At 35.8% G+C, this 20848-nt stretch overlaps 1 long non-coding RNA gene across 1 annotated transcript in view; it reads left to right on the top strand.

Moving 5' to 3' along the window:
* Positions 1-20848, top strand: part of LOC150058777 (uncharacterized) — a 65395-nt gene that overhangs the window by 11338 nt on the left and 33209 nt on the right. The window contains exon 2 of the long non-coding RNA XR_016536557.1: positions 1534-1644. This is a non-coding gene — a long non-coding RNA (uncharacterized LOC150058777). The remainder of the gene's footprint in view (positions 1-1533; positions 1645-20848) is intronic.

Below are 20848 nucleotides of genomic sequence, written 5' to 3'. Positions count from 1 at the left end.
TCTTTCTAGTTTCTAGCAGTGTTTCCTGAGAGAATGCATAGGTGAGCTCAAAAACACCCAATGGCCCCTCTCCACTCAATCCATGAACATGGTATGTCTTCCTATCTTTTGGTGTCTTCTATAATTTCTTTATTCATGAACTTATATTTTTCATTTTTCAAGTGCTTGTTAGGTTTATCCCTAGATATTTTAATTATTTATTTTTGAGGTTATTGTGAATAGAATTGTTATCCTAATTCCCCCTCATCCTATTTATTGTTGATATAAAGGAAAAACTACTCTGGTTCCAGTGGCTTATACTGTAACTCTAGCTGTTCAGTAGAATGAGTGCTGAGGATTGAGGTTCAAAGCCAGGCTGGGAAAAAAAGTCCATGGGACTCTTATCTCCAATAAAAAGTATTCAGAAGAATCTGAAAGTGGATCTGTAGCTCAAGTGGTAGAGTGATAGTGTTGAGTTCAGGAACAGTGCCCAGGTCCAGAGTTCAAGCTCCAGGATCAGCAAAATCAAAAAGTAAACAAAAATAAAAATAAGAAAGAAGAAAGAAAATCTACAACTTTTGTGTATATTGATTTTATGACCTGATGTAGTGCCAAAGGTGTTTATCAGGTACAGACAATTACCAACCCCTCTCCCCCTGTTTTTTGTTGTTGTTGTTGTTGTTGTTATTGTAAGGTTTTTTTTTGTCAATATTTAGATTTTTGACTCAGGATCTTGTGATCTTGCTCAGCTTTTGTGCTCATGCTAGAAGTTCTACCACCTGGGTTGTGCCACTACTTCAGAGTTTTTACTGATTGACTGGAGATAAAAAGCCTCTTAGGCTTAATCTGCTGGAGCTGGCTCCAAGCCCCAGTTCCCAGATCTCACCCTCCTAAGTAGCTAGAATTATAGGCATGAGTCATCAGCACGAGGGTGATAGCAGTTTTCTTGGATATTGTGCTTCTTCAAAATTGTTTACTTTATCAGTGTTTGAAACCTTCTGTACCATTTATCATTTTGAGGGGGCATTTGTCTTCAGAATCGGTTTTTATCATTTCTTTTCTTCATATCTCTTGCAACTGAAATAAACATGGTTTTGAAAAGTTAACTTTTATGATTCATTGCCTCTCCGCCCTCCTCCCAGCGCCCCCCCAATCCACCCAGGTCATGAGGCTTGAAATCAGGGCCTGAGCTTTCTTAAGGCTAGTGCTCACTTGAACAACAGCACCACTTCTGGCTTTTTCTGTGTATGTGGTACCAAGGAATTGAACCCAGAACTTCCTGCATGCAAGGTAAGCACTCTACCACACTCCTAGGCCACACTCCTGCTCCTTACTGGGTTTTAAGATTTATCTTTAAATAGTTGTACAAACGAGTTGCCACTTAACAAGGCAGTTTATGAGTACAATGCATCTTAACCAAGTTCACTTCTTTCAACATTCTTCCCCATCTCTTTCCTACCCGCCCCTCCCTCTTGATTCACTGGATCTTTAAAACATTAATTTTCTTTCTGTTTCATAGTCACTTAATATGTTGTGATTTCTTTTCTTATTTAGAAGTCAATGTGAAAAAAGAGAGTGATTCCATGTTAAATAGAGGGAGAAAAATACTAGGATTAGCTGATTGTGCATATGTATTTCAGAGGAATTTCTTCAGCTTTTGCAAATGTAAGTATATTATTATTGTTATTATTCTCTTAGTTTGAACCTACCAAAAAGTCCCGAGATTTTTTCATTGGCTCAGTTTTTCTTGTTTTTTTTTTTAATTTTATTGTCAGCATTGTCTTTCTTTTTCCTTCCTTCATTTCTTCCTTCCTCCCTCCCTCCCTCCTTCCTTCTCTCCCTCTCCTTCCCTCTCTCCCTCTCCCTGTCCCTCTCCCTCCCTCCCTCCCCCTCTCTCTCTCCTTCCTTCTTTCCTTCCTTTCTTTCTTTCTTTCTTTCTTTCTTTCTTTCTTTCTTTCTTTCTTTCTTTCTTTCTTTTTCTTTCTTTTCTTTCTTTCCCAGTCCTAGGGTTTGAACTCAGGGTTTGGGCACTGTCCTTGTACACTTTTTGCTCAAGGCTAGCACTCTGTCACTTGAGCCACAGCGCCACTTCTGGCCTTTTCTGTGTATATGGCACCAAGGAATTGAATCCAGGGCTTTGTGCATGTTGGGTGAGCACTCTATCACTAAGCTATGCTCCTGGCCCTGGGTTTTTCTTTTAACAAGAAAATTTCTAATTTCTAACAAGAACTTCCTGAAAGCCTTCCTCTGTCTTCATACTGCAATAATAAACCATGCATCACACTGGATTTCCCTAATACTATTTTTTAACATAACATTCTGAAGTGACTGGATGCATGGGTGGTCTCAAAAGGACAACCTCTGTGATTTGTAATCGAAGTATTGTCATAGTGAGCATAGCTTCACAAAACAGAAAGACACTTCTCAGCTTTGTGTGAATTTTCACTCAAATATTTAAAAGCATGGAGCCTGTTTTGTACCTCTATGCATTCCATTAATGTTAATGAAAGCCATACATACCTCACCTCCAAGTAGGAGGCTTGAGTCTTTCCCCAGGAGACTTAGACAGTAAAGAAAGACATCTTTATATTTTCTTTTTGTAGTGGAGCAAGATATAATAATGGAGCTTGGGCAGAATCTGAGAACATTCAGAATAAAGCTCCTCATCTGTTAATACTGGGAAAACATCTTTGTGGCACAACATGCATGAAAATGTTTCCATTTATGTTAATTCTTGGTGCTTTGTCGATTTATCTCAATTTTGTTTTGAATGGAAAGTTAAAAAAACATCATTTTGAGCTGCGTATTGAAAATACTTTATGTATGTATACTACTCATTGTTTTCTCACTAATTCAAATCAAGAGCTCTTCAAGGGTAGAATCAGTGAAAAAGGACAGATGAAATAGAATAATTGTGAGACACAGAAGAGAGACACACAGAGAGACACTGTTATCTGTTGCATCCTCCACTGAGCACAGGTGAAGGGCTGGAAGTGATCTCATTGAAGTGCTGAATGAGAAAGTGAGCAGTATGCTGGAGGTTTCTGGTACTCTAGGAATGCCGATATTCTTAAATGATCTCAGTTTCTGTACAAAGACACCAATATAGTATAGGATATAAAAGGAATTAGACTATTACAACAGCTGGTATCCACTTATTTAACACATATTTGTGAATCCTCCTTTGCATCAAGGGCAAGAACCACAGTTAAGAATAGAGCCAATGTCCTTAATGTACTATGTTGTCTCTCATCTCCTTTGCTGTCCCTTGGTTATCTCATATTGGTATAGTATCTCACTTTGTTATCTGATATATTGAATTTATTTGTATTTGGATATTTGAAATTTGATAGGGAAGGGGGGAAAACCAAGACGGGTGGGGGGTGTGGGGGGGGAGGGAAATGGGTACCAAGACACGTGAAAGGGTATCAATGTATGTGAATTAATGCACCTTCTATCTGGCAAATATCATGTAACCCTTTTACTAATTACAATAAAAAAAAAGAAAAAAAAAAGAATAGAGCCAAGAGGCTTCTCCCATGATGCTTGCAGTTCAGTACAGATGCAAGAGCTGACAGAAAAACCTCCAAATGGATTTGGTTAGCATTTGTTGTCTGAGAAGTATGAGTAAGAATGGCAGTTTCATTGCTTAGCTCTCTGGCAGGGAACACTATGAGGTTAAAAACCTCATCATATTTCTTCTGTTATGTACGAGTACTTCTGAGCTATATCTGCCCCGATCTTTCCTATCATTCAATTTAGAAAAATGGGACACAGATCCAATCAACTATAAATTGGAAATAATAGGGAAAGTTACTTGTGGGCCGAGAATGTATCTCAGAGTAGAGTACTTGCCCAGCATAAAGAATATCCTGGGATCTATCCTCACCACTGCAAAAATGTGTATTTGCGGGGCCGGGAGTTTGGCCTAGTGGTAGAGTGCTTGCCTAGCATGCATGAAGACCCGGGTTCGATTCCTCGGTACCACATACATAGCAAAAAGCCAGAAGTGGTGCTGAGGCTAAAATGGTAGAGCTCTAGCCTTGAGAAAGTCCAAGGACAGTGCTTAGGCCCTGAGCTCAAGTCTAGGACTGGCAAAAAAAAAATGTGCATTTGCACTGAACATCTACATTTTGCTTGCCATTATTTCCTAAGAAGTATAATGTGTCAACTGTTTATGATATTTACATTGTACAAAGTATCACAATTAATCTTAAAATTATTTAAAGTGGATTATTTAAGTGGATATAAATAGATTGAATAAGTGGGTATGAATATGATATGCAAGTCATATACCATTTTATAAAAAGGACTTGAGCATCTTTGGATTTCAGCATTCAAGAGACTGAGAGCAATCTCTCTTGGATATACTGGAGTGTGACTGTGTGTGTGTGTTTGTGTGAAGGAACACTTTGTAATACATTAAAGTGATTTTTCTGAAGCTTAAGACTTAACTGACTCACAGTAGCAATATGTACAAAGCTTAGTGTTCAAAAGGCAATTTGTAGTAGAAGAGTACAAGCTTTGGAATCAAACAGATGGGTCTAAGTCACAGCTATGTCATCTATCATGTAAAACATAGAGTAGCTTTCTTGGTTAATTTCTAGGTCAAAAAGAGATGTTCTTGACTGGGAGTTTGGCCTAATGGTAGAGTGCTTGCCTAGCATGCATGAAGACCCGGGTTCGATTCCTCAGTACCACATACTTAGAAAAAAGCCGGAAGTGGTGCTGAGGCTCACGTGGTAGAGCTCAAGCCTTGAGAAAGTCCAAGGACAGTGCTCAGGCCCTGAGCTCAAACCCAAGACTGGGAAAAAAAAAAAGATGTTCTTCAGATTATACTACACATATCTGTATAGCTATCTTCTATTTATTTTAATCATCTACATTTCAAGTCAAATATTTTTGCTACATTATTATAGCCACAAATGGGTGTGATGGAGTGGAGGGATCCATAAAATAATCATAAGGGGATATAGAATTGGTGAAGTTTCAAAAATGACTATAAGTCAAATAAATAATGTATATATTTCATATATAACTTTATATTAAGGAATGAAGGCTGGAGGATCTAGCTGTCAAGGCTAGCTTTGAGACTGCACTACAAAGCAAAGCAAAGCAAAAGAAATGAGATTTCAATACCTCCTTCCATCATCACTCAAAATAGCTACCGGATATTATTGATAAACTCATTCTTTAAGTGTATTCTTATTTTGCCTTTTTTTGAACAATAAACTAAATATTTGCACAAAGTTAAAATGATAGCAAGCAAGTTGGAAATAAGCCTTTTCTCACCACTATGAGTTACCAATAGCAAAAGAAAAATGACAATGGCATACTTTACTCTGTTTTAGAAGTCCCCTTTTACTACTATTACTAGCCTGGTCCAATAATTCATTTTTTAGACATAGCTCAAAGGCTTTTCAATTAATCTAAGTAAATATATATATATATATATGAATGCATACCATCGATTTGCATAATTTTATTAATTCATTTAATATGATATAAATATCAGCTTATCTTGATGTTTTTCAATCAGTATTTCCTTCAATCAGTATGTATATGAACACTATCATATTTCACATTTGTTTTACTTATTTATTGATTCCTTACTTGGTAGTCATTTAGGTTGCTTTTATTCTAAGATGTCATAATATACCTCTTTTGCCTCTAAGAACTTTTCTAATCTGTGTAGATTTAAAAAAATTGTACTATAGTAAAAAATGATATAATGTTAAAACTATATTACTCCTTTTCGTATAGGGTTAAATTTTTGTAAAAATTCTCTTCATTAAAAAAAATTCTCTTCATGCTGGGCATGGTAGCTCATGCCTATAATCCTAGCTACTCAGGAGGCTGAGATCTGAGGATCGAGGTTCAAAGTCAGCCCAGGCACTAAAGTCCATGAGATTCTTACCTGCAATTAACCACTGGAATACCATAAGTGGTGCCGTGACTAAAGGGTGGTAGCCTTAAGCTGAAGAGCTCAGGGACAGTGCCTAGGCCAAGTTCAAGCCCCATGATGGGAAAAAATTCTCTTCATTTCCCTGCAACCTTGATGATATTGTTTGGTTTTGCCAACTTGACAATGTTTTTCTCCACTCCTTTTGTACCTCTCCCCATGGGTACAGTCAGTCAACATCTTATTCTTTTAATATCATTCCCTCTGTGATTTCTTGGAGAATGTATGCACCTATTGTACTATTGTAACACTTTCCTTGGAAATAGCCACACCAAAAGAACAAACAAACAAACCCAGTAGAAATAAAGTCACAAGAGAACTATCCTTTAAAGTCACTAGAGAACTATCCTTTAAAGTCACTAGAGAGCTATCCTTTAAAGTGCCAACTTTCAGGCAGATATGAATTACTTGAATTCAAGAAGTAAAAAGTAGCAGATTGTCATTTGAAAATAAAAATTAGCAATCTTTAACCCCTGCCCATCCAGATCACTACAGATGAGATTTCTCAATTATTTTCTAACTGGAAACAGCAAACAGTCCATAGCATATAAGGTATATAAGATAAATCCATTTCAGCAGGTGTCAGAACTCATCAATGAATATTTTTATGATAGCAGTTAGGTAATTAAGCAAATAATTGAAGGCACAAAGGGGTAAATGACAGGGTAGATAAAAGACAGGGTAGGGTGCACAATGGAGGATTTGGATGCTCATAGTTTTGTCCTAGAATTGTTTTTAAAAGCTTCTAGACTTAGACAAAGTGTTTATAGTTTTAGAGAGAGGACTTTCAGTTTTCACAGCACTGTTTAATATCTGGTGTGTGGAGAGAAAACTGCTGCTTATCCAGCCTTTCCAATTTTACCAATGGTGATATGCTATGAGAAGTCGTGCCCTGCTGAGTTCAGTGCATGGCTATCAGACTGCTGATTGGCAGACAGTACTCTATTCTCCTATCATGTTGGAAGTGCTGTCACAGCAAAGAACAGGGTGGTTACTGTAGCAAATGTGATGGTCTGTGAAGTTGCAGTCAGAATCACAATGGCCTCTCCAGTGTGTGACCTAGAACAGGTGCTCATCTATCCTTCTCAGTAGAGGTAGCTATTGTTGTACACACATGGAACCCACAGTGTAGTCTTCACACTTTACAGTGTCAAACGCTAGTTCTTTTTCCCTTCAGAAGTCCAACAGGTAGCAAATGCCTTTAATGAAATGTCAGACATAGACATTAGCAGTTTTTAGAAAGTATTGCTTGAGTGAATGAATAAATAAACATAATGACATATTTTTAAAATCAGACTTACTCATTTCAAAGAATATATTTACTCAACTAAGAGAATACTGTTAGTATTGCCTAAAGAGAGGCTTTGTTAGACTTAAATAATTTGTGACTATTTTTATATTTTGGAAATACTTGGTTTGTGTATGCTAGTTAAGTAAACTTAAGCTTAGAAAGTATTTGAACTATTAAATTCTAAACATAAAAATAAACAAGGCAGGACTTCAACTTCTGACCATGAAAAACGTAAATACTTTAAGGATTGCTTTATTCCTGTAAAATGTAGGAAACTAGACTGTGATTCTTGAGGAAAGGAAATAATTTTTCAGTCCTAACATAGACCCAATTTACCACTGAGAGACAGTTCTCAGGTTTTAGTGCATGGAGTCAATAAGTCAAAAAGGGTATTCGTGATCTGCTGACTTGTGGGTACAGATGGTCACTGATGAGGCAAAAGTACCACAATCTACAGGCCGATTATAAGACAAAAGGACAGAAGGAAAGTTGCACACAGAGCTAAAATCACAGATGATCCCTCATGAGTCTTTGGCTAAAAATATTCTTGTTCTCTTGCAGGAGCAAACCTTAGTTAGCTAGGGAAGAGCCACCTGGAAACATGTGGTGTGCAATTAAAAGTAACAGAGCAAAGTCACAAGCTTATTAAAGGACAAGAGCCAAACTTACTACTCAGCATTGTAAAGCACGTGGACAAGGGCCTTCTGTTATAGAAGTCACCCTACTCCACTTCTACTTGGGAGACTGAGAGCCAGAGGATTACAAGTTCAAGACCAGAAAAGTTCATGAGGACTTTCTCAATCCTTGCAAGGATACAATGGCATATACCTGTCATACTGGCCACATGGGGGGCTAAAATTGGGAGGACCCTTGGTCCAGATCAGCCTTGGCAGAAACCTCAGATATGGTAGAGTGTCCTGTCATCCAAGCTACAAGGGAAGCCCCAAAGAGATAGATCTAAGTCTAGCAATATGCCTGAGCGAAACTATATCAAACATAGCTGGTGCAAAACAGATTGTGCCTCTGACAAATAAGGGTGGGGCCCTAAGTTAAAAAAAAACCTACTGTCTGGTGAAAACAAGATGAGGGGAATGGTAGGAGAGGGAAAAGGGGACACAAACATGAGAAAGGGTAGCAATGTTTGTGGAGTAACGTAACTTCTTTCTGGCAAATATAATGTAACCCTTCTATTAATTACAATAAAAATATATTTAAAAAGTGAAAAAAAATAAAAACCCCACTGTCACCAAAAATCACTTGGCTTGTAAATAAGTAGAATGCACTTGAGGATGTCTTGAGTATGTTTATCTTAATATTTTTGTGCTATAGGATATTTCAATAGATGTATTTACTCTACCAGCAATGCATGGCAGTGTTATTCCTTTAATTTTGACTGAAATGTAATCAATTCATATTTTCAAACATGGTAGATAAAATATGATCACATTCATTGGTCACCACAAAGGCTTAATATAATTTCATATTCATGAGATATTTGTATGCTTTACTTTGGTGTTTTCTCTACTTTTATAGTTTCTATAGTTTCAAGAATCAATTTCTAGACTTCCTTATAGATAGTAATCCTTTTAGGTTATTAGGTTTTAAGTAATTTATACTTCCTCCATGGTTATCCCTTGGTTTAATTTTCAACTCGAAATAATCATTGTGTTTTGGAAGAATGTTCAATATACAAAATGTTGCAGAGGCAACATAGAGAGTTTCCACCCACTCACTCCTTACACAGTTTTTGTTAATATTAATATTTTATATTACTGAGACATATTTGTCACAACTAATAAACCAGTACTAATACATTATTATTTACCAAGGTTCATATTGAATTCACATTTTATTAAATTTTCCCCTAGAGTTCTTTTTCAATTCTAGATTCCCTATAGGATACTGAGTTTCATTTATTCTTCAAATCTCTGAATTGTGTTGTTTCCTTAGAATTTCCATGATGTTTTAAACCATTATTGAACTTTTATTTATATCATTATATATATGAGGGTGCGTGATTAATAATATATCACATGAATGGATAACTAAAGTATCCTGTATATGTAGTACAGACAAATTATTATTATTTGCATTTTAATATCTGACTAAAACAAGTCAGAAAGCAGTAAGAGAAGGTAAATTATTTTAATTAAATCTCTCCACTTCTGTCATTTATCATTTATCATTGAATGTCACTCTTTAATAAAACAGTAACCATAGAAACAAATCTCAATGGCTTCATTTACATGTATCAGCTATTGCTATATAATGATAGTCTATGGACATTTCTCATTTATTTAAAAAATACATTGAATGATGAGCCTGGTTCCATGTCCCATCATTTCTCATGCCTGCAATCCTACCTACTCAAAAAGAGGAGATCTGAAGATCAGAGTCTGAAACCAGGAAAGGTAGGAAAGTCCATGTGACTCTTACCTCCAATCAACCAGTTGAAAAGCCTGCTATGGCAGTGTGGCTTAAGTGGTACAGGGCCAGCCTTGAGTGAGAAAGCTAAGTAAAATTGCAAGTCATTGAGCACACACACAGCACTCTGTGTGTGTGTGTGTGTGTGTGTGTGTGTGTGTGTGTGTGTGTGTGCATACATGCACAATAAAATGGATCAATTATTTTCATATTTAAAAGCAGGATAAACTATAATCTTCACCATTTATGGTTCTGAAACATCATGACTTTTAATGTCTTAATTATTTCCAAGTCAATTATTCGGGGCCTTGTTACTAAGGAAGATACAAACTCTCATACGACTAGCCAGCTACATCATTCCTATTGTTCTTAACATTTAAGATATTACTTGAAAAATATCTTATTATCTTTAAGTAGTTGTACAAAGGAGTTGTCATCGACTGAAATAGTTCACGAATACAGTGCATCTTGATAAATGTCACCATAAATGTCAACATGCCCCTTCCCTCCTTTTGTAGAATATACATTAAATTCTCCACTGTACTCCACCTTACTTCCACTCTTCATTCATCTGCCCTCCTACCTACTCTTCTTATGACCCTCCCTTCTTTTCTTTTCTTTTCTTTCTTTCTTTTTTTTTTGCTGGTCCTAATGTTTGAACTCTGGGTCTGGGTACTGTTTCTGAGCTCCTTCTGCTCAAGGATAGCACTCCATCGCTTGAGTCCCAGCACCCCTTCTGGCTGTCTCTGTGATTTAACTGGAGATAAGAGTCTTACAGACTTTTCTGCCTGAGCTGACTTCAAACTGCAATTCTTAGATCTCAGCCTCCTGAGTAGTGAGGATTGGAAAGCTGAGCTACTAGTGTGGTTTGCTGAACTAGGTTTGACTTTGCCTTCTAAGGAATTATACAGTTTGATTTCTCTCTTTGATCGACCATATTCCAGTTATTACATTTTTATATGCTTGCATACCACCTAATGTATCTACTTATTAGTTGATAACCTAATTCTAGCTTCCACATATGAGGGAAAATATGCAGTCTTTGTCTTTCTGGACTTACTTCACTTAACAATTTTTTCCAAGTCTTATGTTTCTTAACCAATGATACAATATTATTCTTTTTAAAAAAATTATTGTTGGAGTAATGTATAGAGGGATTACAGTTATATTCATCAGGTAGTGGGTGCATTACTTCTCACACATTGATATCCATTCTCATGTTTTTATCCCCATTTCCTCCCCTCACCTCTCCCAATCATCTTGTTTCCCCATTTCCCTTCCCAATTTAAAATAAACAAATAAACATATATACAATATACCAGGTAACAAAGTCAGATACAGTAACCACATGAGATTAAAGATAAATGTAAAAAAAGAGAAAAGAAATAATATAATACATTAAGAGCAATAATCACAAAGATAAACTTCTTGTTTCCATATTCTGGAGTTCATTTCAATATTATTCTTTCTAATGGATGAGTAAAATCTCATATATATATATCTCATATATATATATCACAATTTCTTGATTGATTTGCCTATTGAGTTGCATCTGGCATGATTTCAAGCCTTGACTCTGGTGAAGAGTGCTTCATGAATATGTTTATGCTGGTAGCTTTACTGTATCTAGGTTTCTGAACTTTGGGATAAATACTCAGGAGTGGGATTGCTAAATAATTGGATAGTTCTATGTTTAATATTTTGAGGAACCTCTGTGCTGCTTTCCAGAGTAGTTGAACAAATCTTTATTTCCACAAACAGTATAGTAGTATTTCCTTTTGATCACATCCTTGCCAGGATTTGTTGTTGTTTATTTTCTTTTTTCTTTTTCTTTTTTGCCAGCCCTGGCTTTGGGTTCAGGGCCTGAGTACTGTCCCTGGACTTTCTCAAGGCTAGAGCTCTACCCTTTGAGCCACAGCACCACTTCTGGCTTTTTTCTATGTATGTGGTACTGAGGAATTGAACCTGGGTCTCCATGCATGCTAGGCAAGCACTCTACCACTAGGCCAAACTCCTGGCCCCTTGTTTATTTTCTTGATGATGGCGATTCTGAATTGGATGAGGTAGAATCTTTATTGTTTGAATTTTCATTTCTTTTATGTTGGACATTTTTCCATGTGTCTATTGGCTGTTTTCACTTCTTCTGAGAAGACCATCTTTAAGGTACATAATTTCTCACCTATCTCTGAGGTCACTGACATTTTTCTTTTTTCATATATTTTTATTGTAATTAATAGAAGGGTTAAATTATAGTCACCAGATAGAAGGTGCATTGCTTCACAAACACTGATACCATTTCTCATGTCTTGGTCCCAATTTCCCCCCGCCCCGGCCCTCATCTTGTTTTCAAGAAGGGAATTTTTATTGCAATCACTGGCACATAGATTTTAGAACATAATTAAAATTAATCTGATGATTTGTATGTCATAGATACTTATGAGTCCATATAATATAACATTATGTCTGAAGAGCATATAGCCCATTACAGATTTTTATGTCTATTAGTTATATCTCCAAGACCATGTCATAATCTTGGGTACCTGAATATTGAGTCATCACTCTTGTACTGTTTGGATCTAACATCCATATATCAAGGAGACGATGTGCCTTTTGTTCCTCTGGTCTTGACTTATCTCACTCAACATGATTCGCTCTAGTTTCATCCACTTCCCAGCGAATGCCATTATTTTATCCTATCTGTTGGCTATGTAGAATTCCATCATATATATTTACAGTTTTTGTATCCATTAATCTGTAGTAGAGCATCTGTGTTGTTTCCATTGCTTGGCTATTGTGAATAGTGCACAGATAAACATGGCTGAGCAGGTGTCATTTTCATATCCTGGATTATGATACTCAGGGTAGATGCCTAGGAGTGGTATGGTGGGATTGTAGAGGAGGTCTATTTTCAGTTTAAGAAACCTCCACACTGCCTTCCAGAGTGGCTGCACTAGTTTACAATCTCACCAGCAGTGCAGTAGGGTTCCTCTTTCTCCACAACCCTGCCAGCATTCGTCATTGTCTGAGTTCAGAATATTGGCCATGCTTGTTGGGGTAAGGTGGTATCTTAGGGTTGTTTTTATTTGCATTTCCTCTATGAGCATGGATGATGAGCATTTTCTCATATTTTTGCCATTTTTAACCTCTTGATAAGTCTCTCTCTAGTTCCCTTGCCCATTTAGTGATTGGTTTGTTGGGTTTGGGGGAATTAGTTTCTTGAGTTCCCTTTAAATAATGGATATTAAGCATTTGTCTTATGTATTATTGGTAAATACTGTTTCCCAGTTGTTTGGCTGTCTTTCCACTTTAGTAGCTATGCCTTTGTCTGTGCAGAAACCTTTTGTTTTTAGGTAGTCCCATTTGTTGAGTCTCTCTCCAATCTGTTGTGACCCTGGAACTCTGTTCAGGAAGTTTTTGCCTGTGCCTATGAGTTCCAGTGTCTCTCCTACTCTATCATGTAGTAGGTTCAAGGTTTCAAGTCTGACATTGAGGTCTTTGATCCACTTTGAATTAATGCTTGTGCATGGCGATAGGCTGGGATCAATTTTTAGTTTTCTGCTTGTGGCTGCCCAATTTTCCCAGCATCAACAATTGAATAGACTGTGTTTGTTGCACTGTTTATCTCTATCTCCTTTGTTGAATATAAGTTGAATATAGGTATGCGGAGTAATTGTTGCTTTTAATATACTGTGTGAAGTTATTTCTTTTTCTTTTGATTTTTTTTGTTTTTGTTTGTCCACCCTTCCCTTTATGGCATATGCTTTGTTGCTACTGTATCTGACTTTGGTATCTGGTTTATTTTATGTCTATTTGTTTATTTGAATTAGGGTAGGGAAGGGAAACAACAAAACCATGAGACAAAGGACACAGGATGAACCAATTTAATAATGATATTCACAGACAATATGTTGGAAATGAACTTTACAACTTGGGAGAGAAAGCGGGAGAAAAATATATTAAGGGATAACAATGTTTGAGAAGAAATGTAATCACTACTTTACGAATGTACCTGTAACTCCTTTATATATCACCCTGACAATAAGAAAAGAAAGAATTGCCCTCATGGTTGGGAAAGTGACGTGGAAAATGTCTTATTGTTCTTTGTTATCAATTTTCATTATTTACTGCACAAATGAGAAAGTTGGCATATTTTTTTATGTTTCATTCATCTACTGAGGGGTATCTGGGTTGGTTTCATATCTTAGCTATGATAAATAATGTTGCAAAAAACATGGTTGTGCTGATAGGTTTAGTATGTTCTTATTTCTGGACAATTGGGTAAATGCACAGGAGTGGGCATTTAGTCTTTTGAGGAGCTGCTATACTACTTTCCAGAGTGGCTGGACAAGGTTACACTTCCACCAACAGTGTGCTAGGATTCCTTTCTGGCCACAACCCTGCCAACATCTGTTGTTGTTAGATTTCTTCATCATGGCCATTCTAACTGGGGTGAGGTGGAATCTCAAAGTTGTCTTGATTTGCATCTCTTTTATGACCAGAGATATCAAGCATTTCTTCATGTGTCTATAGGCCATTCTTATTTCCGCTTCAGAGAAGTCTCTCTTTAAGTCTTTAGCCCAACTTTTATTTTAAGGTTTCAATTTTTAATATTGTAAATGTATACAAGATAGTGCACATTTACAAAAGCTCTTTGAATTCCTCAAACATTTTTAAAAGCACGAAAGAATCCTGAGTTGAACCCTCAAATAGGGGGGTCTGGCCTTAAAACAATGTGATTCTGTATTTGACAAGGAATGAAGTCCATAGCTAATAGAAACAAATGGAAATATGGACATTCTATGAGACTCCAATAACAGCCACAGTATCTTTTATAAGGTATCATTTGATAACCAGCATTTACTCTATTTTAGTAGAAATTCAACTTTCTTGAGGAATGGCTTTCTTTGGTGCTCAATTATGACTTCCGAAACTGGGAAATATTTCTTATTTTTACTTTTCTGAAGACTACAGATCTTTCTTTTCCACTATATTTAAGATTATCACAGAAATCCACCTGGAGCCCAATTCACTTTGGGTGATTTGATTTTGTTAAAAATTCTCTGGGTGACCAGTCATGATATCTGTCCACATTATTTTCTTTGAGGTCTCTTGTTTATTGTTTAATTTTCTGAACAAAGCAGTTTCTGCGGAAATTAATCTCTTTGACACCTGCAATATAGAAAGAAAATCAAAATTTCTCACAAGATAATCTTTTTTTGTTCTCTCTTGATTTTTTAAAAGAATTTATTAACATTGATTTTTACATCATATTTCAAATGACATGTTTAACAAACAAGTATTCAAGAAGGGAATCTCTATATACAATCACTGGCACTTAGTTTTTAGAACATAATCAAAATTAGGCTAAGGGTTTGTATATCATAGATACATATTAATTTATATAATAAAACATTATGTCTATCTCATAGGTTTTTATGTCTATGTAGTTGTGTTTATATTTCCAATACCATGTCAATAGCATTGGGTATGCAAATATTGAGTCCTCACTCTTATACTGTCCAGACTTAATAGCCACATATTAAGGATACCATGCGCCTTTTATTCCTTTGGTCTTGACTTGTCTCGCTCAACATGATTCGCTCTAGATTCATGCACTTCCCTGCAAATGCCATTATTTTATCTTGTCTGTTGGCTACGTAGAATTCCATTGTGTGTGTGTATATATATATATATATATATATATACATATCTCACATTTTCTGTGTCTATTCATCTGCAGCAGGGCATCTGGATTGTTTCCATTGCCTGACTATTGTGAATAGTGAAGAGATAAACATAGCTGAGCAGGTGTCCTTATCATATCTTGGGTTGTAATGTTCAGGGTAGATGCCCAGAAGTGATATGGCAGGATCGTAGGGAAGGTCAATTTTCAGTTCTTTAAGAAACCTCTACACTGCTTTCCAGAGTAGCTGAACTAGTTTACAATCCCACCAGCAGTGTAGTAGGGTTCCTTTTTCTCTACAACCCTGCCAGCATCTGTCATTGTCTGAGTTCAAAATTTTAGCCATTCTTGTTGGAGTAAGGTGGTATCTTAGGGTTGTTTTTATTTGCATTTCCTTTATGACCAACTTTTAATAGGGTGTTTGATAATTATTATTCTCTTAAGGTCTTTTATATTTGCTATGGTCACGAAAGCACATTGCATGCATTTTCTATATACAACAAATACTTGATTTAGTAGCTACTGATATTTCTTCTTTTTGTGGATATGAGTTTGAATACTGGGCCTCATATATGCTACATAAATATTCTACCACTTAATTATACTCTCAGGCCTTATCTATCTTTTAATTTGAATATTATTTTATAGATAATCAATTTAATTATTTGTATGATCAAACTTGTTTTCAGCTCCTTCCTTCTTTCCTTCCTCCCCCACCTCCTTCCCTTCCTTCTCTTCTTATCCTCTTCCTTTCCTCTTTTCCATCTGGGATGGTTTTAAACTGGTTATTCTAGGTCTTATCCTCCTGGGTTGCCAGGAGTTTACAGGTATAAGCCATTGGTACTAGAATGATTGATATGAACTTACTATTTACTGAACCAATTTGATTGTGGTATGCTCAAGTATCTATTTCTTTAACTTTATACTGCTTGCAATTTGTTGATGTTGTTAGTCCAATAAACCTGTAAATATATAACTTTTGCCAGCTCTGAGTTTTCTGCCACTTATTATTTCTTCTTCTTCTCATACTTTTATTCTTCTTGTTTTCTTGGTATTTTTCTTTGTCTTTCCTCCTCCTTATCCTCCTCTTCCTCTTCCTCCTCCTCCTTTCCTTTCTCTTTTCCTCCTCTTCCTTCTCTTCTTGTCAGACCCTTTTTACTTAAGGGTTCAACATTTTCAAATTGTCTCACCTGTTCAGGAGCTTGCATCATTAACAGCAAATTGTTGTCATTTTTAGATTGAGAAAAATAATAATTTTATTGTTTGCATCCTCTTATTTATCTAATTGAATAAATAGTGACTAGCTCTTCACCATTGTAATTTTCTCCTGAGTTCTTTTATCATTTTATTCATTACCATCATCTTATGTTTCTTAATGCATGATCATAACAGGTTATTTGAAATTGGTTTCTAACAACTCCAACATCAGGGTCATTGTAAGTTTGTATGCTAGTTATAATGGCAGGGAATTGTTAGGACATCTGTAGCACTATGCTACAATTAAATATTGATACATTAAGGGTGTCATTCCATGTTCTGCAGGTCACAGGTTTTGCTAAGTGACTTTCTCTTCTCTTCTTTGATATTGTTTTGGTGATGTAATATTTCTCATCAGTGGTCTGATTACCATGCATTTGAAATAAAATTCTGACTGCTTCTGACTCTATCTTACTGAATAAGACACTGGTTATTTAGGGGCCCCAAAAAAAGATAAAGAAGAAAGGCAAACCCTCCAAAACTACTGGAATGACAGGAAGATCTAACATTTCTGCCTCAATTGATTACAGAATATTTAATTTGCTATTCAACAAAGCATATCAAAAACCACCCAGTATATGCTAGACATTTGCCTAATTGTATGAACATGTACAAAAGCTGTTGTGCATCTAAGTTTTCTATAATACTTGAACAGAAAATAACTACAGACTTATGAAATTTGTTACACAGCAAGTCTTCTAGCTCACAGCTCTGAAAACTTTCTTCTAAATTAATTAGTCTAGCCATAACTAGCAAGTTTTTTTCTAGAAGCCCTTTTAGCTACAAGCTACAGAGCATATTTTTCATGTTTTAGTGACCTTGGTGCTTCTGACCGGGAGCCCTGGTCAGATGTTTTCTAGGATGTACTTCAGCTTGGATTTGTCTGCTATTTTTCTTGAGGCTTGATTGGGCTTGAAATGTGAGGGAAAAATCATAGCACTGAAGCATCATTATTAGCCTGTTATTTTAAGATGACTATGTTAGCCAATTTTCTGATATTGTGACAAAAATGCTTGAGGCAATCAACTGTAAAGGAGAAATGGTTTATTTTGGTTCATAATTTTGTACATTTTAGTAGTTGGTTGGCCCCTTGCTTCTGGCTATGTGGTGATACACTGCCCTATAAAAGAAGTTTATGTAAATGAAGCCTGCTTATTGCACGGCTAAAATGAAAGTGTGATCAAGGTTGAGACTAGGGTCTCGCAATTGCCTTCAAGGGTACCCTTTGACCTTCCACCAGCCCTTACTTCCTGAAGATTTTGCCACCTGTCAATAGCATCAAACTGTGGCCAAGACTTTAATACATGGTCCTTTGGGAGCCATTGCAGTTCTAAATTCTAGTGGATACATATTTTCATCATTAATCATGATGAGTTAACTTTCTTTGTCGCTCAAAGAAGGGTGTGTTTGAAATAGGAAGTGTGAGGTGAGTCGGAGATTTGCAATCAACTGTCTGATTTTTACTTTTCTTTGGGACAAATTGAATGATGCTGTAACAAGCACTGATTGGCAAGAACAGAGAAATCAGAATGTAGATAACTGAGTTTATTTAAGAATTTTAAGTACATGTTAAATATTTATGAAGCATTTGGTCTTTATGAGTTTATTTATGAAAGATGGATTTTCTCCAGAGGACTTAAATGAGTTAAACTTTTCTTGATGCTATTTGACATAATAGGGATAATTATCTAGATTTTTTGCCAGTCCTGGACTTTGAACTCAGGGCCTGAGCACCGTCCTTAGACTTTTTCAAGCCTAGAACTCTGTCACTTGAGCCATAGCACCATTTCTGATATTTTTTCTGTGTATGTGGTATAGAAGACTTAAACCCCGGTCTATGAGCATACTAGGCAAACACTTTACCACTAGGCCAAACTCCCATTCCGGGTTCTGTTTTTTAATAGCAATAATATGTAATACAATATGAGCTAAACAAAATAAAAAATGATACAGTATAAATTGTATTTATGCTAACATAAATTTGGAATTACTTCTAATGACTAATGACCAGCATTAAATACAGTATGTTGAATTACTCCAATTTCTCTTCAGTATAAGTTATGCCATTGATTAGATTTAATTTGGTAGCTATGATATGCAAGCTAAACATTGTGACATTCTTTAATTGAAATTAATGCTTAGACTTCAATTAGTGGTAATTTTTTTGGTCATTAATTCTAAAAATGTGTTTTTATAGTCTATTTAGATTTCTACAATCAAATTGAAATATGACCAGCCTGAGTTTATTAAGAGAAAATCATAAACCTGATGAATGTCTTCATACAATAAGGTGGCATATGAAATTTGCATTCCAAAGAAGTAAGAATGTCTAAAACAGTCATTCCTAAATCTTGTCATATGAAATATATCTACTTCTGAAAAGATGGTTTGTGGGAAAACAGCTTAAGTGACATGATTTTATAAATGCATCTCAGAGTTTCTACATTAGCTTGGTAAAATGCAGCTGTATCAAGTTTACCTAGCATGAAGAACAGGCAAAGTTAGGCTAGTGGGAAGCTTATGAGAAGCATACATGTCTGTCTGGTCATGTGTCCATTGTCATTCTGGGTCATGTATGAGCTGACAGATCTATGCTTGAGATTGTTCTTATTGTATAGGCTACAAAATCACATCAAAGCCTTTTTAAATACATATTAAAATTGAATTGGTGAAGCCATGACATTATGTATGTATGTATGTATGTATGTATGTATGTATGTATGCATCTATCTATCTATCTATCTATCTATCTATCTATCTATCTATCTCAAATTTGAGAACCATTGAAATAGAGTAATATTTTATTTGTATTAGCTAAGAGAGATTAGTAGCGAATTCATGAAATTCTCTATTATAAAGGTGGCCATAGGTCAGATTCCCATGGTTCACACTTGAAATCCTAGTTATTGTACTCAGAAGAAGATAAGGAAGATTGTCATTTGAGGCCATTCTCGGCCAAAAGTACACATGATCATATCTCAACCAACACCTAGGCACATGTTACGCACCTGTCATCCTAGCTACACAGTAGCCTCAGATCATGGTTCCAGGGTGACATGGTGGAAAAGCAAGAGTCCTGTCTCAAAAATAACTGCAGAGGAAATAAAAAGGCAAAAAGGATGTGGATACGACTCAAGTGATAAAGTACCTGCCTAATAAAGCATGGAACTATATGTTCAAATTAGTATGGCAACAAAAATAGCCTACCAAACAAAATGTCTGCAGGAAGCTATTCCATGGTTTTTATATTAACACACTCCATATTGATTATCTTTGCTTTATTCCTTTAACATTTTCTGCTTACTGGCTGTTTTATCATTTGCAGTGTGTGTGTGTGTGTGTGTGTGTGTGTGTGTGTGTGTGTGTGTGTGCAAATTCTGGTCCAGATATCAGATAACTTTGCCTCTTCTTCTTTATAGTGCTTATTTAGATTTGGGATACACAGATAATTCATGATCTGAACTATTTGTTAATTAAGTTGAAATAAAGTATAACCTTGGCCCTCTATTTATGTTATTATGTGTCCTAATGGCAAATTATGATAAATGTTACTGAAAACAACCAGCATCGTTTATGCTTGCTAAAAATTAATAAGCCATTTTTTTCCTGGTTATATCACAACATTTTCTACTTGAGTATTTTCAAAGACAAACCTCCCCATTAGTTTGTTTTGTAGTTATACAGTAATTTCTTTTCAACTTCAAAGAACATTTTTCACTGAGGTAGACATAGAAATTATTATGCAGTGTTTGAATTAAATACTTTTTGGCTCTTATAACTAGTGGCTATTTAGGTAATAATATTTGAAAAAGGTAATACAAGGAAACATGTTAAAGATAGTCAATTTGTTCCAACTTAGTTATAATCAGGAACAAGCATTGTTTCTCCTTTCTACCTTTAACTAGTTAGACAAAAATGAAGAAATCTCTTCCTCTGATCAGTTCAAAATGCTTTTCCTGTCTCTTATAGGGAGTGGCAGGAAAACAATCTGAAGAGATATGGTGGTTGGGTTTTTTCCTGACTTTGCTACTCAGGGCCACAGAACTACCTTTGATGGCAACAAAAGAATATATAGGACACCTCCTTAGGTGTCTACACAAAGTAATTATGACTTTGTAAATATAATGCATTTTAGTTACAAAATAGAGGGACTACCTATGTTAGGCTCATATGTGCACAGTTGTGTATGTCACATAAAGAGATCTATTGAAAGCCAGGTCTTAAGAGCAGAGCTGTGTGAGTACTGTGTCCT

The sequence above is a fragment of the Megascapheus bottae genome, chromosome 9 (genome assembly GCF_031878675.1).
Source record: "Megascapheus bottae isolate mThoBot1 chromosome 9, mThoBot2.hap1, whole genome shotgun sequence".
NCBI classification, from domain to species: Eukaryota; Metazoa; Chordata; class Mammalia; order Rodentia; family Geomyidae; genus Megascapheus; species Megascapheus bottae.
This window is presented reverse-complemented; position numbering and strand designations above follow the sequence as displayed.